We start from the raw sequence: 21185 nt of genomic DNA, 5'->3' as shown, positions 1-21185 counted from the left end.
CTTTGAATGTGGAGAAGGGTACATGACAAAGAATGCAGGTGACCTCTGAGAAGGGACAGGGGCCAGAGGCTGAGAGCAATGAAGTGGAACCTTAGACATACAGTCACAAGAAACAGAATTCTACCAAGATGAATGAACTGGAAGGTGCTCTCTTCCCCAGAACCCCAAGATAAGAGCCCAGCCCACATGACACCGTGACCTCAGCCCTGTGAGACTCCAGAGAGCAGAGAACCCAATCATGCCTGGCTGGACTTCTGCCCTCCACACCATGAGCTGATAAATGGGTGCTGCGTTAAGGCATAAAGTCTGCTGATCTGGTATACAACAGAAAATTGGTGATCTGGCAGAAAACTGAAAGGGAGCAGGACCCTTGCACCGCCCTGAAGCCCTGGCCTCTTGTTTACAGAAAAGCTGAAGTCTCCCAGCCTCCCTGAGTCATAGAAGAGCAGGCTCACGCAGTTGACCAGGACAAGCCTGCTGGTATTGGGGGATGGCAGTGACTCTGACCACCTATCTCAGCAATTAACTGAGATTATTCCTTCATTTCTCTTTAAAATTTTCATGGCTGAACAGAACCTTTGGAGATTTTTTTAGGGGGATTCTGGGTCCACCAGATTGCAGGCATTCTGATTAAAAGCAACTTTCCTTTTTGTTACCAAGGCTGTCACCCCCAGGGGCATACTCCTCTCCCTCCCTCAAATAGAAACCAATCACTCTTGTCTAAGTCTCGGGAGGCCGCAGCAGAGAAGAAACAAGAACTTAATGTACTAGCTCCTAAATGACATACCCACCAGCACCATGACAGTTGACCGTTGCCATGACAACAACTGGAAGAGCCCACACAAGGACTGAAAAACTCGAACCAGGACTGATGGGCCCCATCACACCCAGAAGGAGGACATTATGGCAGAAGCCTCCCATAAAAGTCCACCCAGCCTGACCCAGGCCGGAGCTGTGCCTACCGCCCACCTTGGCTGTCAGCTTCCCGCTTGAGCACCTCTCTTTCCCTCTCCCAGCTCGAGCACTTTCCTTCCACTTCCCCTTCTGAGCAATAAAGCGGCTGTTTGCTTCATCCTTCTGCCTCTGCCGTGCGAGTTTTCACAGCCAGCGGCAAGAGCCCACACTTTGCTGGGCTTCCTCATTTGGAGGAGGTCCCTCCATCTGCTAACACAACCACAGAAAATTAACAGTGGCAAGTTGCCTAAGGTAAGCCAGAGAGAAAGCAATAAAACCGGAGTTTAAACCCAAGTCATATGGGTCAACAGCTCCTTCAAATTGCTTGACATTCTCACACCCAGTTGATCCAAGCTGCACCGAATGACAAACACCATCCTGTGCTCTCCCACTCATGACCTCCTGATGGAGGCTTTGTGATTAGGCTAGAAGTGCGAACTTGCCTGCCTCCTCCCTTCTGAGGAAGTCCCAAGGGAGGGGACTGGCTGCTTAATCCCTTAGGCCAAACGCTTTGGCAGGTTTGCATCATGATCTCTAGAATTAACTCCACTTGGGCTTAGGTTGAGGCATGACATCCTGTGTACATGGTTCCTGTTCTCTTTGCCAGGGATGTGTGACACTTAATGCCTGAGAAGTGCCTGTAAGACAGCATCCATTTGTTGCCCATACTTAGCCTGCGGGTGGAGGCCTGATCATTTGTTTGGATTTTCTCCTGCTTCACTGCACACAGACGGCCAGAATAGCTACATTTCTCTTTCTCCCACTAACAGACATTGAGAATTCACTGGTCAGTATGTAATAGCTTTTCTTTCTACAGCTCCAAGTTTTGATTTACTAAATGACAACCATGTGCCAGATAGTATGCTAACTGCTTTGCAGATAATTCTTCATTTAACCCTCTGAATAATCCTGATGTAGGTGTCATTATTTTCATATTACAGATAGTCACTGAAGGACAGAATGAGGAGGGAATTATCTGTGTGAGGAACACAGCTGATGAGGAGGGAAATGTGTCTGCAATGGGCTCTCCATCTTCAAAGCCCCTTGTTAAAATAAAAAGCTTCCTACTTTACTTATCTTCAGAGCAACCCTGGAGGTTTAGACTGACCTCATGGCCCTGGGATTCAATATGGTTCAACAGAATGGCTCAGAGCCCCTTACAAAGTCACTCTGCAGGTAACGACTGCATTAGCCTGCTGTGTTGTCTTTTCCAAAATTCCACACCTGGCTCTATCCTGTGCCTCCACACCTGGGTCTATCCCACACCTCCACATCTGGGTCTAAAAACCATCCCACTTATAGATGCTGGCTTGTGTGGGGTTTCCACCAACTTAAAACTAATTAAATAAAAACACTGAGATTAAAAAAAACTTTATGTAAATCCATTCTTCATTATACTTGCTTAGTTCATTTAGAACAAATAAATCACAGTTATTCTCTTAGGTGTCTTCTGTAAATTTCTTATGTTTTCTGATAAAGAAAATGTTTACCACCTGCATATGTAAGAGGTTCGTTGTTATTATCAAGAAACCTTACATGGGTAAAACATTTCTGGATATGGCTATAAGTCAGCCAATAATGATGACTGTTTCTATCAAGAACCTGCCAATTAAGCAATCTTTGGATTGGCTTTCTTCAATTGCAAGCAAAATCTTAGTTAATGAAATGATCACATTTTTCTTTCCTACCATATCCTAAAGTGAAGTTTGTGGATTTTTAGTACAGAAATGAAGGGGAAAAGAGTCGCCAGAGGACAGACATCACAGTATGCTTGAAAGTGCTCTGGGCCGAGAACTAGGAGACGTGAAATCTTAGCCTGGCCATGTCACCCCAAAACTATGCTTATTTGGCTCTCTGAGCCCCAGTTTTGTATATGAAATGAAGATAATGTTTAAAGCACTATACGAACTTATTGCTATTAAATCACTGTTATTATCATCGAGAAATGACAGCCTCTGTAGGGGCTGTTCTGACCTGGTCTCAATCTTCCAGGTAACTCCTTTTTTGTTTAGCCCTTTCCAGGCAGCATGACAGTATGATGATGGTCTTATTGCAGAAATAATTGGTGTGGTGGTGTCCAGCACTGCCGTTCACTGTGATTATCTGCCCACCCGGGGACTCCGGCTTCAGGAAAGTTGCGAAGTACAAATGTGAGCTTCACAAAGTTTGAGGGAAAGTCTCATACAGGATAGAGCGTGCTTGACAAAGTGATTAACAAAAGGATAAGTAAAGGGAATGGCTTTTTATCCTCAAATGGAGCTCAGAGTCAGTGATAGGCTAAGAAAGGGAATCATTAAAAACATATCGTTTTTAGTTATTCTAAGAGATTATTAATCAGAATTTTTGTCTTTAGGAAATTAAATCTCAGGTATAATCCTTCTTAAGGTATGATGTGTAAGGTTTAAATAATGCCAGCTACCTCCCTTAACATATTTTTAAAATGTATATTTTACCAGTAAGTATTAGCATTCATTCATTTACTCAAATTCCACCAGGCTGTGAGTAAGGCTATTGATTTTCTCCTGAAATCCCAGAGCTCAGTAAATTTATCCATTTGATAAATAGTCAGTGAGTTTCAGGCAAACTTGGTAAGCCAAATATTTACTCTGGTGAAGGTGCCAATGATCAAAACATTTTCAGAAGTCCTTTTTCATTTGTTTTCAGGGCCTGAAGTGTATGAATTATATAATACCTTGTATTCATGGACCCAGTGCACAAACACTGTGTAATCCTTATAAGAACAGGGTGTCATCATGATATATGTGAAGGGGGCACACCTAACAGCAGCTCAGCACATACTTGAAAGGATCATTGTTAACCACACTTGACAGGTGAAGACATGGGGACTTGAAAAAGTGAACGACTTTCACAAAGTCAACATCCTAAGTGTGAAAACCCAGACTCTCAACCTCTGACCCTCAATTCAGGTTTTTTTTTTTTAATTCAGTTCATCAAAGTCTTCAACAGTGACAACTCATTAGGAAACCAAACTGGTTAATAGTGAGGGGTTTGTTCTGTTTGCTTTATTTTTAATAAAACTGAGTCATTAGAGGAGGCAGAAATATACAATTGGGAAAAGACAGCCTCTTCAGTAAATGGTGTTGGGCAAATGGGACAGTGATATGCAAAAGAACCAACTTGGACTACTCTCTTACGCCAGGCACAAAAACAAATTAAAAATGGATTAAAGAATTAAATGTAAACTGGAAACCATAAAACTTCTAGAAGAAAACATAGGCAGTACTCTCTGTGACATTGGTCTTAGTAGTTTTTGTTTGGGATGTGTTTCCTCAGGCAAGGGAAACAAAAGCAAAAATAAAAAAAATGAAGCTACATCAAACTAAAAAACTTTTGCACAGTGAAGGAATATATTAACAAAATGAAAAAGCCACCTACTGAATGGAAGAAGATATTTTCAAACAGTACATCCAATAAGGGGTTAACATCCAAAATAGAAAACATCAAAAAGGCAAACAACTCAATTAAAAATGGGGCAGAAGATCTGAATAGACATTTTTCCAAAGAAGATGAACAGATGGCCAAAAGACACATGAAAAGTTGCTCAACATCAGTAATCATTAGGGAAATGCAAATCAAAACTACAATGAGATGTCAGCTCACACCTGTCAGAGTGGCTGTTATCAAAAAGACAACAAACAACAAGTACTGAAGAGGATGTGGAGAAAGGGGAACCCTGGTGTACGGTTGGTGGGGATGCAATATAGTCACTGTGAAAAACAGTAGGGAGGTTTCTCAAAAAATTATAATTAGAACTACCATACAATCCAACAATTCCACTTTTGGGTATCTATCTGAAGGAAAAAAAAAAAAAAACACTACTTGAAAGGAAATTTGCAATAGCCAAGATATGGAAGCAAACTAATAGTCTATTAACAGATAAATGAATAAAGAAGGTTTTGTGCGTACACACACACACACACACACATACACAATGGTATATTACTCAGCCATGAAAAAGAATGAAATCTTGTCATTTGTGACAACATAAGTGGACCTTGAGGGTATTATGTTAAGTGTAATAAGTCAGACAGAGAAAGACAAATACTGTATGATTTCACTTATATGTAAAAGCAAAACAAGTGAACAAACATAACAGAACAGAGACAGAGTTATAGATACAGAGGACAAACAGGTGACTGCCAGAAGAGAGGTGGGTGGAGGGGAGGAGAGAAATAGATAAGGGAGATTAAGAGGTACAAACTCCCAGTTCCAAATAAATGTCACGGGTATGAAATGTACAGTGTGGGGAGTGCAGTCAATAACTCAGCAATATCTTTGTGGTGACATATATTATTGTCACTAGACTTATCATGATCACTTTGAAACACCTAGAAAAAAATCACTATGTTGTATAACAGGAACTAACATAGTGTCGTAAGTCAATTATATTTTAAAGGCCAACAAATGAACATATGAACAAACCCATAGAAAAAGAGATCGGATCTGTGATTACCAGAAGTGAGCAGGTGGTGGGAAAGAGAATTGCATGAAAGAGGTCAAAGGTACAGACTTCCAGAAATAAAATGGATGAGCACTAGGGATGTAATGTACAACATGATAAATATAATTCACACTGATGTATCATATATAAAAGCTGCTGAGGGAGTAAATTCTAAGAGTTATCACACACAAATTTTTTTCCATTTCTTTGATTTTTTTTTATCTGTATGAGATGATGAATGCTCATTAAACTTATTGTAATAACCGTTTCATGATGTGTATAAGTCAAACCTCTATGCTGTACACCTTAATCTTACACAGTGTTGCATATTCACTGTATCTCAATACATCAATGTAGATGTAAAACTAAATTTTTAAAAATTGTGGCATTGACTATCAGATAATGAACCATATTTTCTTGGGTGGCTTATGAAGTGGTTTTGTAGACGATGCTGGAAAACTAGTTCTAAATTTCGGTGAGCAGTGTCAGCGTGTCTAAAAGAAGCACACATGTGTGTTCCTATAGGATGCTTTTAAAGGAGCGGTTTATTTTTACAGAATGTGGAGGGGATCACAGTTAGTTCCAGGAACCTTGATTCTGTGGTCCAGCCTTGACCTTTCCCTAAGTATCCACAGCACTAACTGCACTGGTTGTTTACTTTTGAAACAGACAATAGAGTGTGAGACTTGAGGTTTACAGACTACACCAACAGTAATGAGTTATATAATAAATATATTTAAAATTATACATATATAAATAAATATATAGTAAAGATGTATATAAATCAAACAAACACAACTTATAATAAAATAAATCTAGACCCAATCAAGAACAGGAAATGAGGATGGTATCACATATGAACCGAACTCTGCCCAGGCTTTCCCTTTCTTGGAGCTGTGCCATAAATACAGGAACGAGGCAGCTTACACCAGCCACAGGTAACTCTAAATAGAAGCCTGTCTAGTGTCTTTAGACCTGAAAGTAAAAAAAAGTATCCAAGGCAGAAACCCTTGGTTATAGTTTCCAGATAAGGACGGCCACCCTCTGACCTATCTAAAGAGACAGCACAGGAGACAGAATGTTACGTAAACAAAAGCCTGGGAGGGATTTGGGTTTAGACATCTTTGTGTTCAGCTAATCAGGCTGAACCATTTCACCCTCAGGGCTAAACACAATATGCAGAAAGTGATTGCAGAGCAGAGGGAAGCTCAAAGTCTTAGCCTTTCATTTGTGAATTTTAACTTTCAGTGCCCAGGGCTAAAATCTGACATGCTCTCAAGGTTTCTACATCCTAGAATGGCCCACTCTGGCCATTTTGCTGGAGGATGGAACTGAATCACAGAAATATCAAAAGTGATCTTTGACTCTTAGCCCACCGGTGTTCACTTGTTTTTTCTGAGGTCCTGTATCAGGAAACTCTGTAAGGTCAACTTTCACATTGCAGTGAGGTTACTAGAGGTTACATGGAGAGACAGTTCAGTGGAAGATTTAATCACTGGGCCAGATTTTATTATCCATGACCTGAGAGACTCAGCTAAGGAAATAAGCATTTCTAAATATTGAGGCTGATATTAAAGGAAATAGATGGATAAAACAAAGCTGGATACAAATACAGCAATGGTTACCATCCAGCAGAAGAAAACTGGTGAAGCCGTGTCCATTGGAACAAAGCAGTTATTGAATGTTAGGTCAAAGATAGGTAATCAAAGATCAAAGCATGGTTAATTAAGAGCCCTCCCATGAACAATTCAGTTGAAGACCTAGTAGAAGCCAAAAATGTTGAAAGGCCCAGATTAATTTCGTGAAAACTAGAAAAGATGATGTAGCTCCCATAAGGGTTTTCCATCTTCTCTCAGGAAATGGAAGATTCTAGAATCAATGGATCATTTTCTCATACCTTTATTTTATAGATCAACGACTCCCAAGAAACAAGAAGGACATTATAAAATATAAGGGAACATGGGGCTATTTATAATTGTTCACAGTCCCTTCCAATTCGAGGGCCACTCAACACTCATCATGAGAAGACCAGAGGGATGCTGGAAGTGGAACACCCTCTGGAAGATGCCCTGGGATCATGTGGCTCAGTAACTCGCCCCATTTAGGACCACTCTTAGTGCTCCCCCAGTCACCCCTGCCACACTCATGACAACTCGGTGGAAGAGAAGAGCACTCAGAAAATGATACCTAGTACCACATGACAGCCACTGGCATTGCTCCCAAACCCAAAACCTACCCTCCACCCCACTCCACCCTCCTTAAGAGGGAATCCATTCACCTTACACTCTTTCCTGGTTTTACCAGTTATTACTCATGAAAAATCTCCTTCGTTAAACCAACCTGCCATCTCCAGACTGTTTGAACCCAAACCCCTATTGCTTCCTTGCCTCCCAAACACTCTGACGGTACCTTTGGAACCTAATAATTATATAGCCCTACGCTCTCAACCTCCTCAGTCTCCCTGCCTTACCTGAAAGCCTGCTGTTCTCAGAGGGCCTGACATTTCCCACAATGCTATCAAGTAGAGATGTTCCTTTCTTACCTTTCACGTAACTTAGATGTGAGAAGGGGGACAATGTCTTCTTTGCTTCCCTGTACCACTTTTAGAGCATTTCTCCTCCCCCACAGAGTGGCCCTCACCCCTGCTCCCGTTTTTAAAAAGAAAAATAATGGTCAATTAATTTACAACAAAGGAGCCAAAAACATATAATGGAGAAAGGACCGTCTCTTCAATGAAGCGTGTTGGGAAAACTGGACAGCCACCAGCTGTGAAAGTGGATCCCTATTTTACACCATACACAGAAATCGAATCAGACTGGATTCAACTTGAACAGAGACTGAAACCATAAAACTCTTAGAATAAAATGTAGGCAGTGAGTTTCTTGACACCTGTCTTGGCAATAATTTTTTGGATTTGACACCAAAAGCAAAACAAACAAGTGTGACTACATCAAACTAAAGAGCTTCTGCACAGTAAAGGAAACCATCAATGAAATGAAAAGACAGCCTAAAGAATGGGAGAAAAATATTTGAAAATTATTTATCTGATAAGGGGTTAATATCCAAAATATAAAAAGAATTCATACAAATCAACATTTAAAAAACCCGAACAATCATGCTCACTTCGGCAGTACATACACTAAAATTGGAACAATACAGAGAAGATTAGCATGGCCCCTGTGCAAGGATGACGCACAAATTCGTGAAGCATTCCGTATTTCTAAAAGACAACATAACGCCATTTGCAGCAATATGGATGTCCCTGGAGAATGTCATTCTAAGTGAAGTAAGTCAGAAAGAGAAAGAAAAATACCATATGAGATTGCTCATATGTGGAATCTAAAAAAAAAAAAAAAAAAAGAACATAAATACAAAACAGAAACAGACTCACGGACATAGAATACAAACTTGTGGTTGCCAAGGGGGTGGGGGTGGGAAGGGACAGACTGGGATTTCAAAATGTAGAATAGATAAACAAGATTATGCTGTATAGCACAGGGAAATACATACAAGATCTTTGTGGCAGCTCACAGCGGAAAAAATGACAATGAATATATGTATGTTCATGTATAAGTGAAAAATTGTGCTCCACACTGGAATTTGACACAACATTGTAAAATGACTATAACTCAATAAAAAAATGTTAAAAAAAAAACCCCAAGAGAATCCAATTAAAAAATATGCAGAGAATTTGAGCAGAGATTTTTCAAAAGAAGACATACAGATGGCCAACAGGCACATGAGAAGATGCTCAACATCGCTAATCATCAGGGAGATGCAAATCAAAACCTCAATGAGCTATCAGCTCGCACCTGTTTGAGTGGCTGTCATCAAAAAGAGAATACTGTTGGTGTGGATTTGGAGAAAAGGGAACCCTTGTGCACAGCTGATAGGAATGTAAATTGGTGCAACCACTTACGGAAAACAGTATGGAGGTTCCTCAAAAAATTAAAAGCAAAACTACCATGGGATCCACCAATTTCAATTCTGAGTATACATACAAAGTAAATAAAATCACTATCTTGAAAATATACCTGCATTCCATAGTTTTTGCAGCTTTACTGACAATACCTAAGACTTGGGAGCAATCTAAGTGTCCATCCGTGGATGAATGGATAAAGAAGATGTGGCAAATTCCAATAACTGAATATTACAGCCAGAAAAAAAGAAGGAAATCCTACCATTTTTTACCACATAGATGGCTGTTGAGGGCATTATGTTAAGTGAGATAAGTCAGGCAGAGCAAGACAAATCCCTATAGTCTCATTTATATGTAGAATCTAAAAAAGCAACTCAGATACAGAACTGACTGGTAGTTGCCAGGGGCAGTGGGTGGGCATGAGGGAAAAGGATGAAGGTTGTCAAAAGATAATAACTTCCAGTTATAAGGTAAATAATTTCTGGGGATGTAAGGTACAGCATGGTGACTATAGTTAACAATACTGTATTGTATATTTGAAAGCTGCTGAGAGTAAATCTTAAAAGTTCTCATCTCGAGAAAAAAATATGTGAAACTATGTGAGGTGATGGATATTAACCAAACTTATTGTGGTGATCATTTTGCAATGTACACATGTATCAAGTGATTATGTTGTATACTTCCGACTAATCCAATGTTGTAGGTCTATTATATCACAACAAAACTGGAAAAGCAAAAGAAACACAGCACACCTGCATCAAGGCTTCTACCTCCAAGCTCAACCACCCTCTCTCATCCTCATCGTTGTCATCCACTGGCTTCCCAGTAGCATCTCCTTCATTGAAGACTGTGTCTGAGAAGCACCTTTTCTCCATCCCACCATCAGCTATCTTCCTAGGAGATTAACTTTTATATGGATATTTACCTTCACTTCTGCCATGGTGCTCCTTCCCCTGGTTATACCCAGGACCTCATCTTCTAGAGGAAACAGTACAACTTCCTAAATCACTAACTGCAAATCACGCTCCTCTTAACCATCTAGCTAGCTGGCCTGTTCAACCTCTCATTACTGTCAGTGTTCCCTCCTATATTGGGAGTAAGTAAAGCCTTGATCATCCCTTTTTCCAAGGAAGTCGCCCTTCTGTTTATTCATGAATCCCCTTCATATCCAATCTCTTCCTTAACTGGCTCAGATTCCACGGTATGTTCATTCTCTTGAAAATGCTCTCCTCTTTTCTATTGTATCTCCCTAGGAAAAAAAATCTCTTGTTAAATTCTTCTCTCATATCATTCTTCACAGTCTCTTCTAGAAATATTATCCACTCTCGTGACTTTAAATACTGTCTTTAGGCTTACAACCCACATCCATGCTCTCTTTTGCATTCTGAACACAAACACAGCCAACTGCCTGCTTGACATCTCCCACTGGATGTCTTACAAGCACCTCAAATACATTATTAGAACTGATAAAGTTCTGAGACGTGGGACTTCCCATTTTAAAACCAGGAAAAATCTTAGACAAATTGACAGGGTCGATTACTTTAATCTCTGATGTCTAGAATAATCCCCAGCACGTGCTTATAAATTGAGTGATTAAAATGAGGAGCCTCTCTAGACCAGAACATGGGTGGTTCTACTGAAATCTTTGAAGCCTTTCCTGATCACTTCCACCCTATCTCTTCCTTTGAACGTAACTCCATTGTTAGGTTTTTCCCTCCTCTGGGTTCCAATAATACTGTGTGTAGACCTCTATTTTAGCACTTAAGACATTGCATCGTCCTTGTAATCCTTGTAATCATGTGTTTATAGATCTGCCCTCCCTGCTGGACTTTGAGCTCCTTGCTGATAAAGACCAGGAGTTTCTAATCTTTCTATTTGCAATACCCATTCCAGTGCCTGGTACATGACAGTCACTGATAAACACAAAAGGAAAGAAGGAAGAAGGGAAGAGAGAAAGGAAAAAAAATAAAATAAATCAAAGGAAGGGAGAGGGAAGGAAAAGAGAGAGGAAGGAGAGGGGTAAGAAGGCAGGCAGTGACCCTCTGGTTACTTGGTACAAATGTATGGAACCATATGTAGCCAACTTGAACTAATTACGACAGGTGGTGCGACTCCTCTAGTGAGAAGTGGTAAGCAATGGGCAGACTAATGCAACAGAAGTTTGGAATAAAACCTCTCCAATTCACCCTCAAATAATGGCCATCTGCAGTGCCTAGACATATTTCCAGACCTGTACAGAAGCATTTTCCTTAGTTCCAACATGCTTAATCCTAAAAAGATGATTTGATGTTGTGGGCTTGGGAAGAGACATTGCTTTAATGCCAGCTCAGAGTGGGTGGCCTTAATGCAACAGCTTCCATCATTCCTCCTGTCCCCAGTGCTCTTGAAGAAATAATAATCCTGGATACTAATATCAATTTGCCAATTTACTGACTTTGTCACCTATGTCTGAATTACCTCTCTAGGATGAAACTAGTTAGTTGTTGGGTTTTTTTAATCTATAAAATGAAGATGTTGGATTGTGCATTCTTGCCAAAGTCTGGCAGTCCTATGAATTTGAACATCTGTGTTGCTTTTGGATGGTTCCCCATATCTGCCTGTGTGCTTCCTTACACGCAAGCTAATGTGAGTGCTGTGGGGATTCCCAGGTAGGTTACCTATTTAGAAGCTTTGAGAAATGGTGAGAGGAGTGAAAGGAAAGGGAGCATTCTGAGCTATGCCAGGTAGCTAAGTCAACGGGGACAGCTGATGGACTTTTTTTTCTCCTCTTTTGAATGAGAATCATACAAAATACTCATCAGATTGCATTGGGGTTGGAAAGATTTAGAACATACTGATTGAAGCACAGTGACCTTTTATAGTCCCAGGTGCTTGTCTCATACGATTGGGATATGAAACGCCTGTGGTCTGTTTGGCTGCCCAGCGATTGCGGGTGTCATTAATTAGACTCTTCAACTTTCCTGGGTTCTTTTAAAATAGTGCCAAAGAAAACACAAAAAAGGGTAGAATCGGGGATCTTGGGAGGAAAAGCACAGGACAGAGAATGAAGGAGAGTGAGCGACGTATCTGGTGTATAACCTCCAGACAGCACACGTGCCACTTTTCAGAAGTCAGAGCTATCAGCTGTGGTGTTGATGTCTATGAAGCAGTGGCTCAAACCTGTATTTGTCCTGAATGGGGGAAAATGAGATAATCACCCTCGCAGTCACACACTTGAGTGCCTGTGCGCACCTCCGCACATGGCAGGCTGGTGCATTCAGGACTGCTCCCAGTGACTGTAACATGAGCTCATTTTTATACATCTTTGCCTGTAAGCCTTTATTTGCTTAGTATGTATGTACTTTGCAAACTTCATTCTTTTCTCATATCTGGATACATATTTTAAAAGGGGCAGACAGAAGATAATATCGTTTCTCTATTTTTAAGTTTACATCTACCCATAAACGTTGTTCCCAAGCAAGTGATGAGATTACTAATATGTTTTGTGAAATCATTAAAAACCTATTTAATTATATGTCTAGAAAGGCTAATCTACACCTGCCATCTTCCCCTTCTCTTCCTCCCACAGTGTTTGATGGAACAAGGACAAGACACAGAAAACGCATTAATAATAGTGAACTCAAGTGGCAGCTTGTACCAAATAATCTGGGTTTTAGCATCAGCCGGTTCCCTAAACAAGGATCTATGGTAACTACTAGATGATATCGAATTAGAAGGGGTTCAGATAACTAAGTAAATATGATATGACATTTTCTGTTGCCAGAGCAATAGAAAGGACTGGTTAGTTATATGAGAGAGAATGATAGGAGATTCAGGAAATTAAACAGGAGGCTGTCGTAGAGCAGAAATGGGGAGAGCCTGGACTGCAGCTCTGCAGGGCAGATGGAGAGAAGGACACAGATGCAAAAGGTACCATGGAAGTCATGGCTCTAGGACATGGTGACTGATCAGATGTGAGGGTTGAGGGAGAGGAAGGCAGTCAGGGTGGTGCCCAGATTTTCAGGTTGGGAAGGATTGGTACAGGCATTCCTGAGAGAGGAATCCAGGGCTCAAGAAGATGAGTTTAAATCTCACCATGCTAAGTTGAAGGTCCCTGAGGAAATTAGAAGATGCCCTACAGACTGTTGGATTTGTGATGTGAGACTTCAGGACAGAGGTCTGGGCAAGAGAGATGAATTTCAGTGTCACCAGCATATAGAGGGTGGTTGGGCTTTAGAGAATAAGGACTAGGGATGATTAACGTGATGGTGATATGTGATGTGCGTTTTCTCAGTCCAATAAGTGGCCTGAGTGTGGGTGAGCTTTCCCCAAACACCAGCATCACTTCTCATCTTTGGATATTCTGACTCAGTGTCCTGCTACCAGGCTGTCTACAAATATAGTCAGTGCTTAATAAACATTTATAAACTCCATGACCTCATGCTTTTATAAAACTGTTTGATCAACAGAAGAAAAAACATTGTTTATCTCTAGAGATTTCTGTGAATTATCAGCAAGTTGTCATGAGAAAACCACTGGTCTAGGAATTAGAACATCCAGGCTTTGTTCTAATTTTTGCCACTTACTTGTATGTGATCACGGGGAAATCCCTTCCCATCCCTCACCTTCAGTCTCTGCAGTTATAAAATGATGGGGTGGGACCTCTTTGGTTTTAATATTTCTATATTGCCCATAACTTTCAAAGGGAAGTACTGTATACCTCTCACTGGACCAATCAGTTTCAACCAATAGTTTATAACCCATTAAAAATGTCCAGTGTGCAAGACTCTTCCTAACCAGCAAAATCTAACTAGTAAAGGGGGATTTCTTCTCTGTGCCTAGTAATTTTCTCAGTAAGAGAATTTAATTGTTATGTGGGTTCTAAAAATGAAGATAGGCTAGCGTCTGCATTATACCTCAGATAAATGGTGATCCCCAAATAGCATGTTTGTTTATAACTAAAGAGAAGAGAATGGACTGAAAATGGAAAAGAACGAACTATGGCAAACATGCTGCGTGGAGAATATTTTGAGGAGAACTTCTGGCTCATACACAGTTCATTGATGCTTGTTTATTTGTTTGTTTGCCTAGGGGAAAAAATAGTCCTGGGGAGACTTCTGTACATCTAATAATAGAGCCTAAAGACTTGCAACAGTACTTCTTTAAATATCTTTCTTTAATTTCCTGTCTCTTTACACAGAAACAGGAAACTAAGGCGTAATTTATTAATTGCTTATTTTTGCTTAGAGGTTAAATAGGCAAGGCTGAGTGTTTGGTGTATTTCTAAGAAATGTTTGCCTTATAAGTTTAATCATGGTGCAGCCCTATGATATATAAAAATGATTAACTAGTTCAGTTAAAACAGAAAAAAACGTTGCTCAAAAAACCTCAACCTCCAGCAGTTTTTTTTTTTAAAGCCAATGTTTAGTATATTTGAAAAGTTATAAATGAGTATGGTTAAACTGAGGTCAGTAGCATTTTAGGTGGAAATTTTAAAAATATCAAAATGGACATTCTCTTGTATTACAAACAGAAAAGCTTTTGTTTGACCCAAAGTAAAATGTCATTGAAGTCCTGAGCAAGATTTAATTCAATTTCACCTAATTTCCACCTTGATTTTATAATAATCTAGAAGCTAGAATAATTTGTAATGCACCCAAAAAATACATTAATAAAATAAGATAAACATTGGTATTTGATTCATCCAATTAAATTGATTAACCACTAATCTGTTCCTTAAACAGTGAAGTGGGCCAAGTAATGAACCAGGAGACAAGAATAACACAATGACAACAGAAACAAGTTTTGTGTTTAAACATGTCTGGGAGAAAAGTGGATTAAACAAAGGTGAGAATGTTTCCTTACTGAGAGAATTTTCAGAGCCCTTATATGCTAATGAACATTTTCACTCTTCAAAGAGTTTGTAAATCCAAATGAGTTTGGCCATGGAAGCTTTTATCCCTTTCCCAGCATCTCTCCAGACGAAGGAGCCACAGAAGGCACACTGCTGCTTCCCAGCCTTTATGGTCCATCCCTGCACTAACTGGCCAAGTTCAGGACCACAGCACATCAGGGCAGCCCTGTAAAACCACTTTTACTGAATTGGCTTTGGCAGGCCCAAATTACAGAGCTTTAAAAAAAATCCTAGACGTGTGGCTGTTTTTTGTAAAGGTATCTCTGAGAACACTGTACACAGTTGAGTCTTCTTTAGGAAGATTTGTGGGAGAAGTTCCTCTTAGTTCTCTGTCCTGAGAGATGCTGACCTCGGGCCCCTTGTCTTTATTCTCTGCATACAGTGGATCAGCTTTCCCCTTAAGCATTAGCTGCTACACTATTTAGAGCCAAACTTGTGTCTTGCCTTTTACAAATGCGCAGGAAGGACCTCATATGATTTGTTTTAAACTTAACCTCATTCCTGACTTCTCTCTTATTTCCTCTCTGATTTATTTCCCCAATCCCAAGATTTTACTTTGATTTGATTTAGTCATGTTGTATGTCTTTTTTTAGGCTGTTTACATCCTTTCTGGGTGGGGAGGGAAGGGGCAAAGGGGAAGGAGTGAGAGGAAAGGAAGGAGACACCTACCCTGTTACATGCCTCATGAATCCTGCAGGTTCCTCTTTCCCACGTGTAACCACAATCTTAAAGTAAAAGTGAGGAAGAAGTTTTTGCAAACAGGTAGCTTGCAAGAAACTTCTGGGGAATGGAAATTTGTTTCAAGTGTACCAAGGAACCTGAAAGAGATTAGATTACAGAAAGGTGGGAATCAAAGCTCACTGATTGTAATAAGAGGGAAAGGATAGTTTTGCAACAGGGCAGATCAAAGATGGATTCTGCATCAAGGGTCCCAAACAGAGTAAGGTCACAGATTAGCCCAGGAGACGGGGAAGGGAGAGCTGACCTAATTGGCAGGAGAAACGGGAATGAGGCATTTGATAAAAGACGTGACAGGACTAAGCAGTGTCTCTAAATCAGAGTTCCCTGCAGCCAGGAGAGTCACAGAACAAAGGATTACTACATGCTTGCAGTAATAACGTTTTATGAGCACCGTGCCTCACTAGTATATAATTTGGGTTTGCCCGCATGTACACTAACTTATAATTCTACTATTGCTATGTCACTCCTTAACATCACCACCATCTTCTGTGTTGAAGTCAGTAAAGAGGGGCATTACTCCTTCAAACTGTAATTACCCCGGGTTTCACCTGACTTTGCTTCTATATTGAGCTGAGGCAGAGGTAGTTTGGCTTGAGAAAGAAGTTAATCATACAAACAAGAAACGAAAGAGATGAGATAAACAGAGAAAAGTCTCAACACTAGAAGGGATCCAAGCGGTCATCTAAACCAAACTCCCCAAATTATAAGGAAGAGACTGAAGCCGTCCAGAAAAATGACTCAACATTGACTCAATTTATAAACTCTTGTTCAAAGCAATGTAAATTAACAGTAAACAAACAAAAAACACACAAAATGTAGTTGCGTATCAGGAACAAGATGAGATCCAAGTTTCCTAAGGACGTCCACAAGGCCCAGTTCTGATGGGGCCCTCCGCTGGGCCCAGCCTCACTGCCGGCCCCTGTCTCCCTCCCTACTCAGATCAGTTTCCCCGGGGCCCCACCCAGCAGCAGAAGCAGCACGGGGGGCCTTTCCTGATGCTGTACGTCACTCCAGACTTGGCTTGACTCATTCCATCTCTGTGACATCCTCGCTTTTGTTTCTTCATCCCTTTGCTTGTTAACTCCTACTTGGTCTTTAAGGCTCAGCCTGAGCTCTGTTCCATTCTGAAAGTCTGCCCCTGACCTGCCTCCATCACCAGCCGAGATGGGGCACCTTCTCTGCAGTGTTTGAGAACACAATCAAACTGCCTGTGTTTGAATCCTGTCTGAACCCCTTATTGTCCTGTGTGGTCATGTTACCCCAAAAGGGGAAAAGACCCCAGTTCTGGTCTTAGCCGAAAGATAAGAATTCAGACAGAAGATGAAGTGTTGTGTAGTGAAAGGTTTTAAAGGATTTACTAGTAAAAGGAAAGCACACCTCCAAGAGCAGGAGGCAGGTTGATTCAAGGCTGGATAGCAATGGTCTCTGTTTGTCCCCTTCTCTTATATCCTCACTTAGAGGGGGTCTCTTGATTGTTTGGCAACTCTTGTCCCTGGAGTGCTTAGTCATGCTCGTCCCATTCTGCACATGTCCTTACCCATGATGCACACAGGGAAACCCATGGTGGGGCCTAAACCACAATGTTCACTATATCAGTTAGCACTGGGTCACGTCTGGTTAGGTCCTTGTCACTACTGCACAGTTGCAGCTGCCGGGTTCTAACTGATTTCTTGCTGGCACTCATTTAGAGGAAGTAAAGCCCCTTTATGCCAAAGGCAGACATACCACCATCTTCCAGACCAACCTCCCTCTCCCCCACCTATCTGCCCAGTGCCCCCACTTATGTAACTACCTAACAGTCTTGGGCAAGTCTCTCTTTGCCCCAGTCTCTGCACCTGTGAAATAGCAATAATAAAGTATCTATTTCTAAAAGGACACTGCTATATGTTAAAAGAGCTTATACCTATAAAGTTCTTAGAAGACTACTTGGAACACAGGAAAGCACTCAATAAACATTAGCTACTACTATGATTATCTCTGTTACCGAGCTTACCAAAACATACGTGAGTTCCTTGAGGTCAGAGAGACGGACTGAATCATCTCTATCTCCAGCCTCTAATATGGTACCTGGCACATAGTAGATGTTCAGAACATGGATTAATAAAGGAATGGATTAGGAAAGGCTAAATTTTGGATGATCGTTCAGTTTGCAGAGAAGACTTACGTAAGACATATATTTGAAAACTGGTGGTAAAATGAAGTGGTTAAATAGGTCAATCACATTCTGAGGCAGACAGCTCTGGCCTTACACCAGAGTGCTGAAGCTTTCTGAGATATTCTTTTTTTCATACAATAAACTCTTAACTTACTAGAATCCACTTGCTGGCTCTAAGAGAACAAGAATGAGAGTTTAAACCATTTACCCATTGTATCAGAATTGGCTTGTGGCCTCTCTTCACCTGCCTAAAATTTCTATACAAAATCTCTCTTTTATTAATGTCATTAAGACATCATTATTGTGTTGTTAATACATTCAAAGGGCAACTTTAATAATAAATATTAATTTAATTAATGTGTTGATTATATTATAGTGTTAATGTCAATTTGATATTAATATTAAATATTAAAAGACAAGTCAGAAAGGGTATGTTTTAAATGGAACTATTTCCAAAATCAAGTAGGAATTGACCTCCTGTATAAATATTTATATTCAAGGAAAATCTTTCCCACCTCTTCCTCACTGAATAGTCAGAATAGATGTTTATCAGCAGGAAGAAAGGAAAGAATTATGAACCGTAATTGTCACTAACTACCCCTGTAACAGAATAGACAATGAGAATAATCTATGGCTGTGTTTCATCCTCATTTAAAAGGGAAAAAACAGTTTCTCTGTTCTGTTGTAGCTCTGACACTGTCTCATGAATGAACTTTTGTCCTTGCCTGGATGTTCTTTGGTTCATACATATGCACACTGGAGCTTCTGTAGCCAAATATGGAAAGTTTAGTGATCACGAACATTAATGCCAGTGTGCAGACTACAGTCTGACAACACTGACAAGGAATAAAAGAAAACATATCTATTGTGATTTCTAGTTTGGGGAACACAGTGCAAAATTATAGCTCATAAGAACCTAGTCCTTGTTTAACTTGGGATATAAAGAAAAACAAAACCCCCAAAACTCTGTTGATTGTTGATTTGATTCCCCTTTGTCAGACAGAGTCTTAACTTTGGAACAGTCTACAGGGAGGTGACTGACATCCAGCCTGGTCATCTGGTCTACCTCTGCACATTTATGCTCACTATCACCCATTTCGTAACCTCCCTTTGGGAGTTTAGTGATCTTTCCTAGGGTAACCTTCTTCATTTGGTTCTTTCTTTGGCCGAAGAGATGAGAAACAAGAGCCTTATGTACCCAGATCCCAGAAGACCTTAGAATCCAGTTGAGATTTGGAGAGAAGAGATTTGCCAGAGGTATCAGCACCAAACCTCTTGCAGTGCCTTTGAACCCCTCAAAGAAGTTTAAATCCATACCCAGAAGCCTTGAGGTAGAGCATGACTTTTGATGAGCAAAGATTAGTTTCATAAAAGTTTAGAAATGGCTTGAGTCTCCTTTGATTCTTTGGTGTCTACCTCTCTCTCATGATCAGCCTCACCAATCTCTCCACCACTACTAGGATTTTCATTATCTTTTCCAAAAATTACTTTAATAGCTTCACTGACGTCGAGTGACACAGGAATTTCTATTAATCAATTTCTTTCCCTTCAAAATTGGGTTAATTTGAGTATCCATTTCAGACGGGTGATGTCCAGATTAAATTATAAGAGATAATCCCAGTAACCATGTGAAACTTGACACATAATAAATGTTCAATAAGATACTAGAAATATAATACCCCTAATGCATATTTTGGTGTGCTTGATTTCATAAAAATAATGCAAGTTTTTGGTTTTGAGATTTCCATGAAAGAGTGATTTTTTGTTGTTGTTGCCGACACAAAGTCTCTTTTGCCCAAACAAAAGTTGAATCATGGTGGCACAGAAACACAAGAGATGCATATGACCCAGTAATTAAGCTTTGGAGTAATGACTTCTGGTCATTTTAAGAACTGTAATCATAATGTTTAAATGTTTGCAGAGCAATTATCAAGAGACCATTTACTGAAAAGGACATTTATCCTGGAAAACACTGGAAACTTCATTCATAATGTTGTTTCTAATAATGAGGATTGTGTCAGGAAAATGCTAAAGGTTTTTATTTCTGATTTCAGAGGCTTAAGGTGGTAACAACCTGAAAAAGAATCAGAATGAGTCCTCAGCCAAGTTAGTAACTGAAGACCAAGATAGTGAGGTCTCGTCTCATTGGATGACCCAGTTTGGCTTGAAGGTTCTCTTGTAAACAATGGTATGCTTTTGGGGAAGGGGTGGGAGCTTAGAGTGTCTGTACAGTTCAAACTGTGCAAATCAAAATTTGAATTCTTGGCCTAATAACTGCTTTATTGCGTGAGGGACAGGTGGTTTAATCACTCTCAAATTCATTTTCAAAATCTACTGAACCCTAAGCTCCTAAGTGTGCTTCTATGTGATATAGATGAGGTAAGATTGAGATTTCATGGGACTTTCCAAGATGTTTAATTGCTTTTCCTATTTCTCAACCTGAGCATATGGGTTACAGCTAATTAGAATAAAGATGAGATAGACTGATTTTCTCCTTCCAGTCAAAACTGAATTTATGGGATACATTTTACAGGAACAGTTTGCCAGATTTCACTAGATTCAAGACTTTTTTCCCCCTATTTTTGTGTTTTTGTTTTACAACATAGTGATTTTTTTCCTATATATTTCAAAATGATCACCATAATAAGTCTAGCTATAATATATCACCACAAAGATATTACTGAGTTATTGACTATATCCCCCCCACTGTACACTTCATACCTGTGACATTTATTTTGCAACTGGAAGTTTGTACCTCTTAATCTCCCTGACCTATTTCCTTCCTCCTTCCAACCCCCCTCCTCCAGTAACCACCTGTTTGTTCTGTGTCTCTAGCTATTTCTGTTTTGTTATGTTTGTATATGTTTTGTTTTTTACATTCCACATATACATGAAATTATACAGTATCTGTGTTTCTTTGACTTATTTCACTTAGCATAAAACACTGTGGGCCCAGCCATGTTGCTGCAAAGGGCAAGATTTCATTCTTTTTTACACATAATATTCCATTGGGTATATACACCATATGTTTGTTTAATCCATGTATCTGTTGGTGGGCATT

The 21185-nt window shown here is 40.0% G+C and overlaps 1 long non-coding RNA gene and 1 other non-coding gene across 2 annotated transcripts; both read left to right on the top strand.

The window, feature by feature from the left end:
* The first annotated feature begins 977 nt into the window (after positions 1-977).
* LOC116660444 lies at positions 978-19646 on the top strand. Its single transcript, XR_004315966.1, has 3 exons — positions 978-1094; positions 3293-3299; positions 19637-19646. It is a non-coding gene; the product is annotated as an uncharacterized LOC116660444 (long non-coding RNA).
* Positions 8532-8638, top strand: LOC116660549. Its single transcript, XR_004316146.1, has one exon. It is a non-coding gene; the product is annotated as a U6 spliceosomal RNA (small nuclear RNA).
* Positions 19647-21185: the final 1539 nt, after the last annotated feature.

Source organism: Camelus ferus, chromosome 29 (assembly GCF_009834535.1).
Source record: "Camelus ferus isolate YT-003-E chromosome 29, BCGSAC_Cfer_1.0, whole genome shotgun sequence".
Classification (NCBI taxonomy): domain Eukaryota; kingdom Metazoa; phylum Chordata; class Mammalia; order Artiodactyla; family Camelidae; genus Camelus; species Camelus ferus.
Note: the sequence above shows the minus strand (reverse complement) of the source record. Positions and strands in the feature narration are given on the sequence as shown.